The following is a 16,875-nucleotide window of genomic DNA, read 5'->3' on the forward strand; positions in this document are numbered from 1 at the left end:
CAGAGAGCCGGCAGGCAGATGCATGCTGCTATGGGTGGGGAGGTTTCCCATCTGGCAGCCCCTCCCAGATGGAAAAGAAAAACCAACACAAATTACGAAAGAACATGTATCTTCAGGCTCCCTCTCCTTACTGCCTGTGGTATGTCTCTGCTGCCAAGGGAGGCCACGGGCCAGGACCTCCTCAGATAGGCACAGTAGGCCCAATGCCTATAGCTCATAGTATTTTTAGGAGCTCACAAAAATGTAGTTTTAAATGAGAAGGGAAAGAGAAACTTCTAGTAAAAAATATTTTTAATATATAATATTAATATGTCCATCTTTATACCAACACAGTCATAAAATGTAATTTTTCATATTATTTTAAGGAAGAACCCAGAAAGGCAAAATGCCTAGGGGACATGCAAGTCATAAGATAGCCCTGCACCTGGCACCTCCTTTGAGCTCAAAGCATCTCAAAGGCATCCTCTAATCTAAGTATCCAGAACTAAACACATGCTTTTCTACTTTCCTCTTCTGGTCCTCTCCCAGTGAAGGGATAAATTGTGGAAATGAAGATTACCCAAATGAAGACACACCAGGCTATTTATTTAGAGCTTGCTATTGTGAGTCAGCCATCATCGCTTGCATCTGGCAGAGATTCAAAGGCAGAGGAGTGTTAAAGCTTTAGAGGGAACACGGAGGAGGCTTTGGGTATGCTCTGATTAAAGGCTGCTGGCGTGGGGAAGTTGGAGAGGAGCTAACTAGAAATAGGGCATCCTGTGTGACTGGCTTAGGGAGTATATTTGGCTCTCTCTGGTTGGCCCTGACTTGGAAGTGAGGGCAAAAATAGGCACCAGTAAGGACCACTGACCAGATCCTGACCCTTCTGGGCTAATTGCTACAGAGGTTGTAGTTTAGATTCCTGACCTGGTGCTTGCTGCAAAGGTTGTAAGTCAGAGTTCTATTGTCATTTATGACCAGGCCATTGTCCATTTGTATATTAAGACACTTCTATCTTATTTCATAGTTTAGAAATCCAGGGATTATCTTAAACGCTTCCCTCTCTCCCATACCATATCCAACCCATCACCAAACCGTATAAAAATTCACTTCCTCGGGGCACCTGGGTGGCTCAGTCGTTAAGCGTCTGCCTTCAGCTCGGGTCATGATCCCGGGGTCCTGGGATGGAAGCCTGCGTCGGGCTCCCTGCTCAGCGGGGAGCCTGCTTCTCCCTCTGCCTCTCCCCCTGCTTGTGTTTCCTCTCTCGCTGTGTCTCTCTCTGTCAAATAAATAAATAAAATCTTAAAAAAAAATACTTGGGGGTGCCTGGGTGGCTCAGTTGGTTAAACATCCAACTCTTGATCTTAGCTCAAGTCTTGATCTCAGGGTCGTGAGTTCAAGTCCCACATTGGGTGCCATGCTGGGTGTGGAGCCTGCCTTAAAAAAAAAAAGTATTGCTAAAAAAAGTATTAGCATCATCTCAGCTTTCAGTGAGTTTTATAATCTTTTTGCTGGTGAAGGGTTTTGCCTTGATGGTGGAACACTGCCGTGGTTGTTGAAGGTTGGGGTGGCTGTGGCAATTGCTTAAAAAAAGAAAACAATGAAGTTGCCACATCAATTGTCTTCCTTTTACAAACAATTTTTCTGTAGCAGTGAGGCTCTTTGATAGGATTTTGCTCACAGTAGAACTTCTCTCAACATTGGAGTTAATCCTCTCAAACCCTGTTGCTTATTTATAAATTCATGTAATATCCTAAATCCTTTGCTATCATTTCAACAATCTTCACAGCATCTTCACCAGGAGTAGATTCCATCTCAAGAAACCACTTTCTGGGGTGCCTGGGTGGCTCAGTTGTTAAGCGTCTGCCTTCGGCTCGGGTCGTGATCCCAGGGTCCTGGGATCGAGCCCCGCATCGGGCTCCCTGCTCGGCGGGAAGCCTGCTTCTCCCTCTTTCACTCCCCCTGCTTGTGTTCCTCTCTCGCTGTGTCTCTCTGTCAAATAAATAAATAAAATCTTTAAAAAAAAAAAAAAGAAACCACTTTCTTTGCTCATCCATAAGAAGTAACTCCTCATCCTTTCAGCTTTGTCATGAGATTGCAGCAATTCAGTCCCATCTTCAGGCTCCACTTCTCATTCTCGTTCTCCTGTTATTTCCACCACACCTGCACTTACTTCCTCCACTGAAGTCTGGAACCCCTCAAAGTCCTCCATGAGGGTCGAAATCCACTTCTTCCAGACTCCTATTCATGTTGATATTTGGATCTCTCCCCATGAATCACAAATGTTCTTAATGGCATCTAGAATGGTGAATCCTTCCCAGAAGGTTTTCAAATTACTTTGCTCAGATCCATCAGAGGAATCACTATCTGAGGCAGCTATAGTCTTATGAAATGTATTTCTTCAGTAATAAGACTTGAAAAAAGACCCACAATGATCCCTTGATCCATGGACTGCAGAATGGATGTTGTGTTAGCAGGCATGAAAGCAACATTAATCTCATTGTCCATCTCCATCAGAGATCTTGGGTGACCAGGTGCATTGTCAATGAGCAGTGATATTTTCAAAGGAATCTGTTTTTCTGATCATTAGGTTTCAACAGGGGGCTTAAAATATTCAGTAAACTATGTTGGAAACAGATGTGCTGTCATCCAGGCTTTGCTGTTCCATTATAGAACACAGACAGAGTTGATTTAGCATAATTCTTAAAGGCCCTAGAACTTTTGAAATGGTAAATGAGCACTGGCTTCAATTTAAAGTCGCCAGCTGCATCAGCCCCCAACAAAGGCCTGTTCTTTGAAGCTTTGAAGCCAGGCATTGACTTCTCTTTGACTCTGAAAGTCCTAGAGGCGTCTTCTTCCGATATAAGGTTGTTTCATCTACATTAACAATCTGTTGTTCATTCTAGTCACCCTCATTCACTCTCTTAGCTGGATCTTCTGGGGAACTTGCTGCAGCTTCTAATCAGTACTTGCTGCTTCACCTTGCACTTCTACGTTATAAAAACAGCTTCCTTCTTTAAACCTCATGGATCAACCTCTGCTAGCTTCAAACTTTTCTTTTGCAGCTTCTTCACCTCTCTCAGCCTTCATGAAATTGAAGAGTCTCAGGGCCTTGCTCTGGATTAGGTTTTGATTTAAGGGAGTGTTGTGGCTGGTTTGATCATCTGTCCAGAGCACTCACACTTTCCCCATGTCAGCAGTAAGGCTGTTTTGCTTTCTTAGCCGTTGTATGTTCACTAGAGTAACACTTTAAATTTCCTTCAAGAACTCTTCCTTTGCATTCACAGCTTGACTGGTACAAGAGGCCCAGCTTTCAGCCCATTGGCTTTCAACATGCCTTCCTCACTAAGCTTAATCATTCCTAACTTTTGATTTAAAGTGAGAGATGAGTGACTTGAATGCTTCGAGGACATTGTAGGGTTATTAATAGACCTAATTTCAAGGAATAAGGAGGGCTGAGGAGAGGGAGAGAAACTAGGGTATGGCTGATAGGTGGAACAGTCAGAACACACCAACATTTATTGGTTATGTTCACCATCCTACATGGGCACGGTTCGCGGTGCCCCAAAAATTCCAATAGTGACATCAAAGATCACTCATCACAGATCATCCATAGCAATATAATAATAATGAAAAAGTTTGAAATATTGTGAATCTTACCAAAATATGACACAAAGACACAAAGTGAGCAAGTGTTGTTGGAAAAATGGCACCAATAGACTTGCTCAGGGCTGCCACAAACCTCCAACTGGCGAAAAACACAATATCTGCAAAGCTCAGTAAAGGGAAGCTCAATAAAAGGAAGTATGCCTGTACATGGGAACTCTCTACTTCCCCTCAATTTTTCTGAAAACCTAAAACTGCCCCCAAAATTAAAATATTAATTAAAGAGAAAAAAGTAAACTGGTGGAAGAGGAGATTGCTGCATGATAGGTACATTCTTGGGGAAATCCTGAATCATCCAACACAAATCAGGCTAAAACATGCTTTTGGTTCTTCATTTACTCTGCATAAAGGTGCACTGTTTATTTTGCAAGGGCATAAAAGCACAAAATGAGAGCAATAGCATGTCTCACACCCATTGCCAAAATAAGCTCTCTCATTAGGTTAACAATCATGAACATTAAATCAATCTCCTCAGAGAAGTAAATCTCAGCCTTATAGGAAAGGTTCCAAATCTCCCTCAGTTTATTCAGTAAATAAAGGCTGTATCTTAGTGATTCATATTAAAGGATTCACCACATCAACAAATATACATGAAGGTGTTTAACAAAGTGCTTTATTGTTAGTATCTCGTTGATCAGCAATCCCTCATTTAACTTCATCATCAGAACACACAGCTTTTGCTCAGGCAGAGAACCAGCTCCTTAATGCCCTCCCTGCGGTGGAAGTTTGGTCATCCAGGAGAATTCAAACACATCCTCCACAACCAGACCCCAATCTCCTCCAGCCCTGGGACCACTCACCTTCTCTGCCTTCAATCATGGACATAAACTCAGGTCTGTGTAAAACATGCTTTTCTTCTCTGTAACTCACTTGCTTTCTAACCTTGAGCCTTGTACCACTGAGCTGGTGGAAAAAATAGCCTCACACATTTCTGGGGTTCCAGGAGCCTCCCCAGTGCCAAGATGTTGAGTAGTGGGGCTTGAGGGTGGGGTGGGGTGGGGAAGGTCCTCTGCGCTTGGTCCACATAGTTACTGCCAAGACATGTCATCCCTTTTCCATATGTGCCCTGCAGGTCCTCCAGCTTTCTGCTGCTTTTCTGCTGTGATGGGGATGTGGGAGTCTCTGGCGGGGCTGCCTTTGATCCTGCCTGCCTGGACACAGCCATTTTCTCTGGGATTTTCTTTCCTCAGTAGTGCCTATTTTGCAAAGCCAGACACAGATGCTTTCTGCTCCTGGAATCCATGACCTCTCATTTTTGCCGCTTTACTCCCACCTATGAACAAACATTTCCAGTCTGGGGATGACACAGATTCTCTTTCTTTCATCTCCCCTACAGTGCTCCACCCCAAGGATTCCCTAAGGGCTTAAGCTTTTCGAACAAGGAGCAAAATTACTTTCAAACGGTATCTCTTCTCTCCTTTGCTACATCCCTACCCCAAGGCAATGAGACTGGAGCCTACCGGGATGGAAAGGAGCCCTACAGAGAGGAAAAGGAAGAAATCCACATTTCAAAATATTATTTGGCCATATATTTTAGTTGTATGTAGGTCTTACTTCCCCTAGTATATTTTAAGCGACCTGATGGTAGGAATTGTTTTCTTGTGTCCTCCACAATACCTATGGAGAGAGAAGGTGTGTCCTCTGACAAACTCTGGTTTTTCTTCCCTAAACCTTGGCCAGTTTTGAGGAAAGCTCTGGAGCTCTCCTGTGGGCTGTGATGGTCACATTGCTGATGCTGAATCACAAGACTTCCCTTCTCAGTCATTGACAACTGTTACATTTTTGGTCACCTTTGGAGATACAGGATATATCTGAACATAGTTCATCAGAATGGATGGAACTTTAAAACTTTTTCATCAGGTGGAAAGGTTTTGGTCCAAATCATTAAATAGGGTGGGAATATAAATCATCACATTACTATTAGGGTGTGGGGGGGTGGGGAGGGAAGAGGCAGAAACCTTAATACAGTGACTCTCCTACCCCCAAATGCTGCAGTGCTGATTCAAAATTTTCACATCTGATACTCCTTTAAGCTGAGGTGCCAAAGGCCTATCTTAAAATGTAAACGTGTTATTTGATGATGGTCTTAGATTACCTTGGTAGTTACTCAGCAGAGCACAAACCCTGAAGGAATGAGACACAGGTTAGGTAAGTTGTGATGGAAAAGGGTGAAAATTTGAAAAGGAGAAGGCCACCGTCTCCCATGGGTGACTGGAATTAGAAATGAAGTATGAAAGGGGCTCAGAAACCAGGACAAAAGTTCATAATCTTGTCCAAGATACAGAGGCCCTATTTCTGGGGCAAGGGGATTGTATGAGCCTATCGACTTTCTTTTATGTGAGTTATCCAATGAGAGCTTTTTCGGTCTCCACTCAGTAGGGGTGTTTAGCTCCCTAGGCTGGGTGGGCTGGGGTCCCAGGGCCCCAGGGGGGTGGCTCACCACTGGCAGCCCCATGCAGAGAAGGGAGAACGAGCTCCTTGCACCAGCTATCCGGTCTGTCACCAGTTCTCGCTTGCTTCCACCAGCGGCGCTGAAGTTGTTCTCCATGGCACCCTGCCGCCCGAAACCTCGTCAAGGCCATTAACGCTTTCATTCCAAACTTTTCTGTTCCTCTAGAGACGGGTCCATACTGCCACAGCTGGATCGCAACAAGCGATTTCGGGGCCCAGCCTTCTGCTGCGTGCTGAAAATGGAGAACCGGGTACTTGGAGCGATCACCTGCCCCTCTCCAGTTCCCATTTAAGTAGCTCTGGGGTGATCCCTGATCCCAAAATGAGCTGAAAAGCGGCTAAGAAGGCCCTGCTGGGACATCTCACAATGGGCTGAGCTTATGCACTTCTGGCCACTTGCACCTCCTAAAAGCAAGGAAGGCAAAGACCCTTATTGAAACCCTGTCTGAGCTTCTGCCTGATCCTGAAGCTGAGTTCAGTTCTGAAGCTGCATGTGGACTCGGGGCAGGGGAGGGCAATTGTACTACGTGAGGCCAGAGTACAAGGCGCTTGGGACTCAGCTGCAGTACCCATGCTGGATGCTGAGCGATCTGTGAGAGCAGGTCCAGGGGCATTCATTCCTGCACCCCAGTTTCCAACCCCGGGTCTGCTACCCCAGAGCCACTCAGTAGGTATATACCATCCTGCAATGAAACTGCCTTTAGTCCACATTTATGGAATCTGGTGCTATTTGACCAAACTTTTTAACATCCCCCAAATTATCTGGCTCTAAAAAAGATTAATTTTATTAATTGACTCAGAAGATTCAAATCCTTTGTCTCTGCTTTTCTTATTGCTCTGCCCTCCCCCTCCACCCCCAGCAGTAAGGGGTGCATCGTGCGAAGGAGTAGAAAGTGAAGGGAAAGGCCTCTTCTTATTGCCAGACCAGACACTCACGTGCTTTTAAGGAATAAGTATTTTGCATCAGGACTGGACAACATAGCGGATTCCCGATGAGAGAAGATGAAAGGAATGACAGTTGGCCAGGACAGGAATGCCAAAGTTTCTCCCTCCAGCCAGCAGCTCAGCTCCTCGGAGAAAACAACCTTCTGTCTGGGATTTGTGTTAGACGTGACCCTGCCGTGGCTTTTCCCCCAGACAGTGTAAGGCAAGTTCCTTTATTATTATCCTTGTTTAGACTCAGCTAAATCCACACACAGGACCCCTTAGGTTGCTGCTACGGTTTTGGAACTTTCTGGGGCTTTGAGGATGGTCTATGACCTATTTATGAATTACAGAATCTCAAATTCTTGGTAAAGTTTTCACTCATGAACCCCCACAGCTCCCAATTTTTGGTGCAAATGGAACGAGTTAGTTGAAATAGAAGTGAATTATATAAACCTGTAGGACATTCCAAATGGTTACTGTTTGATGGTATATGTGTATTTGTCCTATTTTCTTTTTTAAAGATTTTATTTATTCATGTGAGAGAGAAAGAGATTGCTTTCCAGGGCAGGAGCAGAGGGAGAAGGACAAGCAGACTCCATGCTGAGTGCAGAGCCCAATGGTGGGGGCAGGGAGGGGCTTGATCCCACAACCCTGAGATCATGACCTGAGCCGAAATCAAGAGTTGGATGCTCAACCAACTGAGCCACCCACTTGCCACTGTAGCCCTATTTTCTGAACCCCAAACATGACACATTCAGACCATGAGAAAGATTTGAAATCAAGACTGCCCTGGGAGCAAGAGATATAGTCACTTTATGAATGTTGCATATTATTTAAATAAGTCATTTCTCTAACCTTGTCTTGCCTAGACAGGTAGTATAATTACTTGTATTCTGTGACCTCACACCAGTTTGAAGGTAGTGAAAACAGCTGTGCGTGAGGGGAAACGGAAGAGAGAAAATGGTTCAGATGTTCTGAATGAGTGTTTCAGAAATACAGGTGCTACTGAGCTGAAACTAGTTACGTATAGTTTATTATATTATTTCTATTATGCATATCATATATTATATTAAATATACAATATAGATTTATTTGGCTGGAAATCCCTTTAGTAAATAAAACCACGTGTGCAGTGATGGCTCAGTGACCAGTTGGCAAACCAGCTGAATTCCATTCACTTTACCTTTACAGGCAAGAGTGCTTAGCTGCTAGGCCTTTAGTTTAGCTTAGTAATTTCCCTCACTTTGCCTTTGCAAAAAGTCATTGTATGAGTATCTATTGCTGTGTAACAAACTACCCCAAACCTCAGTGGTTTAACGTATTTATCAGCTCAGTTTCTGTGAGTCTGGAATCTGGGTGCAGCTGAGGTGAGTGATTTAGCTCCTCGCTGGCTGTTGGCCAGAGGCTTCCCTCAGTTTTTTGACGTGTGGGCCTCTCCAGAAGGCAGCTCACAACACAGCAGCAGCCTCCCTCAGAGTGAATAAGACGGTAAACAAAAGAGAGCAAGACAGAAGTCATAGTCTTTTTGTCACCTAATCTTGGAAGTGACATCCCATCACTTTTGCCATAGGGTCCTGCCCACAGTCAAGGGAAGGGGATTCCACAAGAGAATGAATATCGGGTGATAGGGATCATTGGCGCCATCTTAGATGCTGCCTACCACAGCTAAAGAGAAAAAAAGCAACCATTTTATTTGTAATCAAAGTAGTATGACCTAAATATGACACAAAACACACAAGCAATCAAAGAAAAGGTAGGTGAATTGGACTTCATCAAAATTGAAGACTTTTATGCATCAAGCAAGTGAAAAGACAACCCATAGAACGGGAGAAAAGAATTGCAAACCATATATGTGACAGGGTATCATATCCAGAATATATAGAGTTCTTACAACTCAACAATAGAAAGACAAATAATCCCACATAAAAGTATGCAAAAGAGGGGGGCCTGGGTGGCTCAGTTGGTTAAGTAGCCACCTTTGGCTCAGGTCATGATCTCAGGGTCCTGGGATCGAGTCCCAAATTGGGCTCCCTGCTCAGTGGGGAGTCTGCTTTTCCCTCTCTGCCTCTCCCCCTGCTCTTGTGCATGCTCTCTCTCTCTCAAATAAATAAAATCTTTATGTTAAAAAATATGCAGAAGATTTAAAAAGACATTTCTCAAAAGAGGGTATACACATGGCCAATAAGTACATGAAAAGATGCTTGACATCATTAATCATTAGGAAAACACAAACAAAACCACAATGAATACCACTGCATTCACATTATGTTTATAAAAAAATGCGAAATAACAAGTTTTAGCAAGGATATGGAAAAGCTGGAATTCTCATATGCTGCTGGTGTAAAACAGTGTAGCCACTATGGTGGTTCCTCAAAAAAGTTAAATATAGCATTCCTACATGATCCAGCAATGCCACTCCCAGGTATATCCCCAAGAAAAATGAAACTATACATTTGCAAAAAAAAACTTGTATGCGAATGTTCATAGCCACATTATTCGGAAAAGCCAAAAAGTAGAAAACATGAAAATGCCCATCAACTGATGAATGGAAAAACAAAATGTGTTCTCTCCGTACAATAGAATATTATTCAGCCATAAAAAGGCATGAAGTAGTGTATGGGCTACAACATGGATGAACTCTGCAAACATTATGATGCGTGAAAAAAGCCTGGTACAAAAGGCCACACAGCATATAATTCCATTTAAATAGATGAAATGTCTAGGATAGGTAAATCCAGAAAGACAGAAAATAGATTGTTTGCCAGGGGGAAACACTGAAGGAAGAAGAGGCACTGACCGCTTATCAGTACCAAGGCTCCTTTGGGGGTGATGGAAATGTTCTGGAATTATACAGTGGTGCTGGCTGAATACATTAAAAACCACTGAACTGTATGCTTTAAAGCAGTGAATTTCATATGCGAGTTCTAGCTCAATAAAAACTTTTTCTAGATTACTACGACCCACAGCAACAAATATTATTGAATGTTTGGTAGCCCGCTATGTACCCTGCTGGGTCTAGGGTCTCCAACCTAGATCATTGGTTTTTAACCTCAGCTGCACATTAAAATCATGTGGGAGATCTAAAACATCCCGATGCTCGGGGGACACCCAGACCCACTCAGTGAGAATCTCTGCAGTGGGATCCAGACCACAGGGGTTTTCAAAACTCCACACAGGGTTCCAGTGTGTAGCCAAGGTTGAGAAGCAGCAGCCTGGAGAGTCGTGACTCCTTAGCAAGTCGGGTTCACTCAAGAAGTGACTGCTCTCCCGCTCTATCTCCTTTCCAGTAACAGTAATCAGCAAAGAAAGCTGCGTGGCCCTCAAGGACAGGTTCCTCTTCCAAGTCAAGATGGCTCCTATTCTCTCCTCTAGTTCCTTTCTGCGGGCGACTCGGAATGTTCAGTACTTCAAAGAGGGCATATTTTGTGCTTTACAGTTTTTTTCTCACTTTGGGTTAGGTTGCTGGGATTCAACTGTGGGCAGAGCATCACTTGTTCCAGTTTGGAACAAAAGTTGGATTCTGTCCAAATGGGTTGGCACTTCTGCCCTGAAAAATCTGGATGTTACAGTGTGTGAAGTTCTGAACAAAAAATGAAGATGCAAGGAGCTGGAAAATGTGAAGACTTTTACACTGGGCCTCTGCTCGCTCTTTTGTAATTTTTTACCTAACTGTAACACTCGGGTTTATTTAACCATCTTTAATCTTGGCCTTTCAGAGTCCCAGCCTTTGGTGTTCTAAATCCTCCGCTGCCTAGCAAATCACCAAGTTGCTTTGGCGCCACATCCACTGTGTTTGGCAAAACTATCTGGGCTTGTGTCCCAGATCACAGTGGTCCTAATTAAATCCACCGACCAAAGTGCTAACATTTTTTTTTCATTCACCCCCAGAAACTGGAGGCAATTTGTGAAAAAGAAATTGGTGAAGAAATAAAAATTAGAAAATTTAAAAGAACTATTAAAAGATCATCATCAGCTGCTTTTTAGGCTCTAAAGGCCAAGCCTGTGCAATTCTAGTTGGTAACCCACTCTTGTGGTGGGTGATGGCAGTAAACACACAGGATCAGCCTTGGCGCCACTTACAGCAATAGCAATGAGAGGAAACTCTAGAAAGGAGACTAAGCAGAGACGGACAACTTCAGGAAACTTCTGGTAAGAACACAAAAAATTGCAGAGGCCTGTGGAATGCAGGAATAGTAGACAAGAAAGAGTAGGGAAGTGGGAAATGCAGACATGTGGATCTGCTTATTGAGAGCCATGGAAACCAGCTATCTTTCTAGAATTAAAGTAGAAAGCACACGTCTTAATCTAGCTGAGTCATTTTTTTATATATATATAAATCTGTGAAACCACTGGCCAAATCAATATGTAGAATGTTTCCCTCTTCCCAGAGAATCCTCTTATAACCCTTCCTGGTCAATTGCCCCCTCCTCTCACTCAGAAGTAACCCTGTTCTGTGGCACCTGGGTGGCTCAGTGGTTAAGCGTCTGCCTTCGGCTCAGGTTGTGATCCCGGGATCCTGGGATCGAGCCCCGCATCGGGCTCCCTGCTCAGTGGGGAGCCTGCTTCTCCCTCTGCCGCTCCCCCTGCTGTGTGCTCTCTCTGTGTCAAAGAAGTAGCCCTGTTCTTATTTATATCACTATAGATTAGTTTTGCCTGTTCTTGAACTTCGTATGAATGGAATTAGACAGCATGTATTGGTTTGTGTATGGCTTCTTTTGCATAGGATAATGTTTGGGGGGGTCTATGCATATTGTTATATGTATCTATAGTTTGTTCTTTTAATATTGCTGTATAGTATTTCATAATATAAATATGCCATAATGCTTATCCATTGTCCTGCCAGAAGGTTTTTTTCCGAAGTGGTCGTATCGTTTTTCACTCCCCAGCAGTGAGAATTCCAATGGTCAGGTTTTTTTTTTTTTAAGATTTTATTTGCTTATTTATTTGAGAGAGAGAGGGAATGAGAGAGAGAGAAAGGACAAGCTGGGTAGGGGGGAGAGGCAGAGGGAGAAGCAGACACCCCACTGAGCAGGGAAACCAATGCAGGGCCCGATCCCAGGACCCCAGGATCATGACCCGAGCCGAAGGCAGACGCCCAGCCCAACCGACCGAGCCACCCAGGCGCCCTTCCAATGGTCAGTTTGGAGATGAAAGAACAGTCAGCAAACTATCTTAACCTGAGCCAACCTCCTGGCAGCATGAAATTTTCAAGGATTTGTAAGATAGGGAACAAGTAATGCTTTGCAGCTAAGGGATGAAAGAAAAATAATAAAAACAGAGGCCAGAGGGGGCATCTGTACCCGTCCCACCCCATCCAGTGCCAGCAGGAAGGAAACCCTGAAGTTATTTTGGGGTCTGTTTCCTAGCATGGACATTAGCTAAAGGGATTTGATGGAATGGGAGAAGCTAAAATTTTTTCCAATTAACATAGTGAAAAACAATAATACAAGAAAGAAAAAGCAGGGTAGGTAGTAGCAATGTTTCTCATACTGCACTGAGCAGGAGAGCTGGTTAAAAACACAGAATTTAGGGCGCCTGGGTGGCTCAGTTGGTTGGGCGACTGCCTTCGGCTCAGGTCATGATCCTGGAGTCCCGCATCCGGCTCCCTGCTCGCAGGGAGTCTGCTTCTCCCTCTGACCCTCTTCCCTCTCGTGCTCTCTGTCTCTCATTCTCTCTCTCAAATAAATAAATAAAATCTTTAAAAAAAAAAAACAAACACAGAATTTACACTTTTAAAGAGACACTCCAGGTGATATCATTGGTGTTTCAAAAACCACTAAGAGGGATGCCTGGGTGGCTCAGTCGGTTAAGTGGTTAAGTATGAGTCCCACATCGGGCTCCCTGCTCAGTGGGGAGCCTGCTTCTCCCTCTGCCTGACGCTTCCCTTGCTTGGGCTCTCTCTCTGACAAATAAATAAATAAAATCTTAAAAAAAAAAAACCTACTAAGAAACACTGTTTAGAGGTTCAGCAATGCTTGCACATAATGTGTGCTGGGGATAACAGCAAGAATAGTCCCACCTAACTTGACTTTATATTAGAACACCTTGTTGACACTGTCCTTTTGATCTTTAAATGTTTTGAGTGTCCCTTTAAACACATAAAAATGAAGGAAAAGCTTCCACCATTCCCTTTTTCCCTGGGGCTGAGGATGGGCGGGTTCTTCTTCCCTGTAATGCAACAGGCAGCCTTTTCTCTCTCTTTCTTGTTGCCAAGGAGGACAATCACCTCCGGTAACCCCACCCCCCTTTTAAAAGGATTTACTGTTAGTTTCAATGTTGAGCTATGAGGAGCTACAAAAAATTACCAAGATAGCATTACAAAGTTAAAACAATTTTGGCACATAGTAGCTACTTGATTACATTTATTTCATTTAAAAATATACTGAGTGCCAATTAGGTGACAGGCCCTACTCTAGGACAAGGAATACCCCTACAAAGTGCCTGTAAAATCCATGCAAAACGTGGGAGACAAACACCCCTCCTCCAAGCTAGCTGAAACCCTGGTAAAGCTTTCTTCCTCCTCCCACCTCAGGTTGACCTTCTGCTCCTAAGGCCACTGGAGGCCCTTTGGGCCAAGGCCCCTCTTCAGCCACCTGACTCTCTGCCCCTGACCCCTCCCTGTGGACCCCAGCCCGCTTCACCCATCTCTGAAGCCAAACAAACAAACAAACAAAAAAACAAGATGGAAGAGACTTCTATTTTCAAGAGATTTTCATTCTAATGGGGAATTGTATTAGGGGGTGTGGGGGGGGCGGGGGGGTTAACGTATAACAAAAGTGCACGTGTGTGCACACGCACGCACACTCAAACACCTGATTCTCAGTAGCTTAGCACAGTAAAAAACCATACTGTTCAGCATCTCATCTCAGTCCAATTCAGGTTGGTATGAGGAGAGGTACTCTGTTCCGGGCAGCCATTCCAGGTCCCAGGCTCCTTCCACATTCCCCTGTGCCCACAGAGCCCTCTCTGTTCAGCCAGCAGGTGGGAAGGAGAGAGCCAGGAGATCACATGGCTAGTTTTTATGGCCAAGCCAGCAAGTGGCGCGCACCACTTTACCCACATCACATCAACCTGACTGAGGCAGTGGCCACACCCAGCTGCAAGGGAGGTTGGGAAATGTAGCTGGGTGGAAAAGGAAAGAAAAGGAAACCGAGTTTGGTGAACCCTTAACAGCTGCTACTGAGGGGGTGAAGAAGAAACAGGAAGTATAATGCGTGTGTAAGTGCTGTACTATAGGGAGGTAGACAGTGCTTTGATAATAATAATAACCCAGCCTGGGTTTGGGCAAAGAGAACATCCTGAAGGAAATGATGCCTAAGCTGGGGCAAAAAAATAGAAGATTAATTTCTTTTTAGAATATGGTAACTTGTCTGCTAATGAGATACCTCTTTGCATGAATGATTTGTTTAAATCCCAAAACATTTTTCCCCAAATATAACTATTAGAAAATAATAAGCCCTTTCCTGGGTTTCTCTCATTCTTGCTTTAAGAAGAAATAGCCTAATGTGGCATTTGCTATTGGCTGACTGCCCAAGAGCCACTCATTCCATCTTCCTTGATAAGAAAATGCCTATTTTCCTGATCCATCAAGCTACAATGTGTGCTAGGAACATGGATTCCAGGAGATGGACTGTAATTAGTCTAAGGCAACCATGGTAATCCAATTCACCTTTCATTCATTCAACAAATATTTAATGAGCTCCTGCTATGTGTTATTCTGTTCTAAGTGCTGACTATTTTCACCAATTACAAGCATGGGGTGGATGGAGCTTGGGACCAAATTCTAGATAATGAGGGGAAGGGGGAAGACTGCTGGGTGCTTCTGGGAAAAGGCTTTCCTCCCTGATAAAGTAAAATGAGAGTTGCCTAAAGAGAAAACCAGGATTTTTCCTTCTTACATTTGGAGGATATTATGTGGGATGTGATGCATGCAACTGGAGCAGTATCTTGCGACCAGGAAGAGATGGAGAAGAGATCCCAGAGAGGATAACCTAGAGATCTGGCCTAGTTAGGCGGCTGAATTAGGCAAACCTGGAATCACCTACCTTTTTTATATGAGACAATAGAAAGCCTGATAAACTACTTTCCGCCGGATATTCAGTCACTTAGAGCCAGAAGCATTTAAACAGATACACGTGATTTTGTCTGCATTGTTTGTTTTGGGTTAGAATGGGGAAATATTTTAATAAATGAATGAAGAATCTGATATTTTCCATTTTCTTCTCAGCTGTGTTATTTGATCATAGAGACGTTTCTATCCCAAATGTCTTTCTGGATAAAAATCATCTTCCATGGGGTGCCTGGGTGGTTCAGTCGCTTAAGCGTCTGACCCTTGATCTCGGCTCAGGTCTTGATCTCAGGGTTGAGAATCGAGCCCCAATTTGGGCTCCGTGCTGGTATGGAGGCTGCTTAGGATTCTCTTTCTCCCTTTCCCTCTGCCCCCGCCTCCACCTTGTACTCTCTCTCCCCACCCCCCCAAAAAAAGGAAAGAAAAATCACTTTCCATGATTTAATTGGCCTCTTCTTTGGCCACTGCAGATACCCCATTGGAAGCAGATGTGTTTGGAAGCAAAACCACATTTTATTCTAGGCCCCCTACTTTGTGCCCTTTGGGGAGCACTCCCAAGTGAGAGGGTTTTTTGTTTCTGTTTCTGTTGTGTGTGTGTGTGTGTGTGTGTGTGTTTGGTTTGTTTTTTTAATGTAGAAGAGGCAGCTCCTCGTTTGATGATGATAAATTTGATAGGCAGATTTCTTCCTCCCTTCCTCTTTCTTTGCCTCTTTATTCTCTTTCTAAAGATTTTATTTATTTGTCAGAGAGAGAGTGCATGCACGCACAAACAGGGGGAGCAGCAGGCAGAGGGAGAGAGAGAAGCAGGCTTCCTGCCAAGCAGGGAGCCCAATGCGGGGCTCTTTCCCAGGACCCTGGGATCATGACCTGAGCCAAAGGCATACACTTAATGACTGAGCCACTCAGGTGTCCCTCTTTCTTTTTTTCCTTTCTTTCTTTCTTTCCTTCCCTCCTTCCTTTTTCCTCTCCCTCTTTCTCTTCATCTCTCCCTCCCTCCCCTTCTCTCTCTCATTCTCTCTCTCTCTCTTTCTTCTCTTACCATGGAATGAGTTGGGCTGCAAACAGTATTCTTTGTGGCCTGTGGGATTTTTGGAGGCTCCCTGAATCTTGTTCAAAGAGAAACCTGGCAAATTCCATCCTAATTCAGAGCTTCCTGGCTGAACTCAATGGAACTCCAGCTAAAGAATTAAGTTGGTAAGCCAGTGATATTTGAAATGAATAATGGAGATATTTGGGGATCAGCTTTAATTTTGGAATAGGTATGTCAGATAGCTTTTTGCTAGAATGACTTGGGATAGAGTCACAAATATTTAAGATGTCACTTGGCTTCTCACCATGTTGATGATGCCAATAATGGGATAGCTTTCCCATGCACCATGAGATTTGGGTGCTAATACCTGTTTGCTTTGATTATTACGTTGTTGATCCAAAAGGTCATCATCATCATTTTGAGACTTTCATGTCTGCCCATTTTTTTATGTCATTGGTTGTTTTGACTAATAGCTATAATTTGAGGGAGAAGTATTGTATTGGTAGGGTACTGACAGGAAATAGATGGCAGAGGTCATTGCAGATGATTAATGAAAGGGCTCTACAGGGCACCTGGGTGGCTCAGTCGGTTAAGCGACTGCCTTTGGCTCAGGTCATGATCCCGGGGTCCTGGGATTGATCCCAGTTGGGCTCCCTGCTCTGCGGGGAGCCTGCTTCTCCCTCTCTCACTCCCCCTGCTTGTGTTCCCTCTCTCGCTGTGTCTCTCTCTGTCAAATGAATGGATAAAATCTTTA

The sequence above is a fragment of the Leptonychotes weddellii genome, chromosome 2, assembly GCF_054177405.1.
Source record: "Leptonychotes weddellii isolate Sample4059 chromosome 2, ASM5417740v2, whole genome shotgun sequence".
In the NCBI taxonomy this organism is placed as follows: domain Eukaryota; kingdom Metazoa; phylum Chordata; class Mammalia; order Carnivora; family Phocidae; genus Leptonychotes; species Leptonychotes weddellii.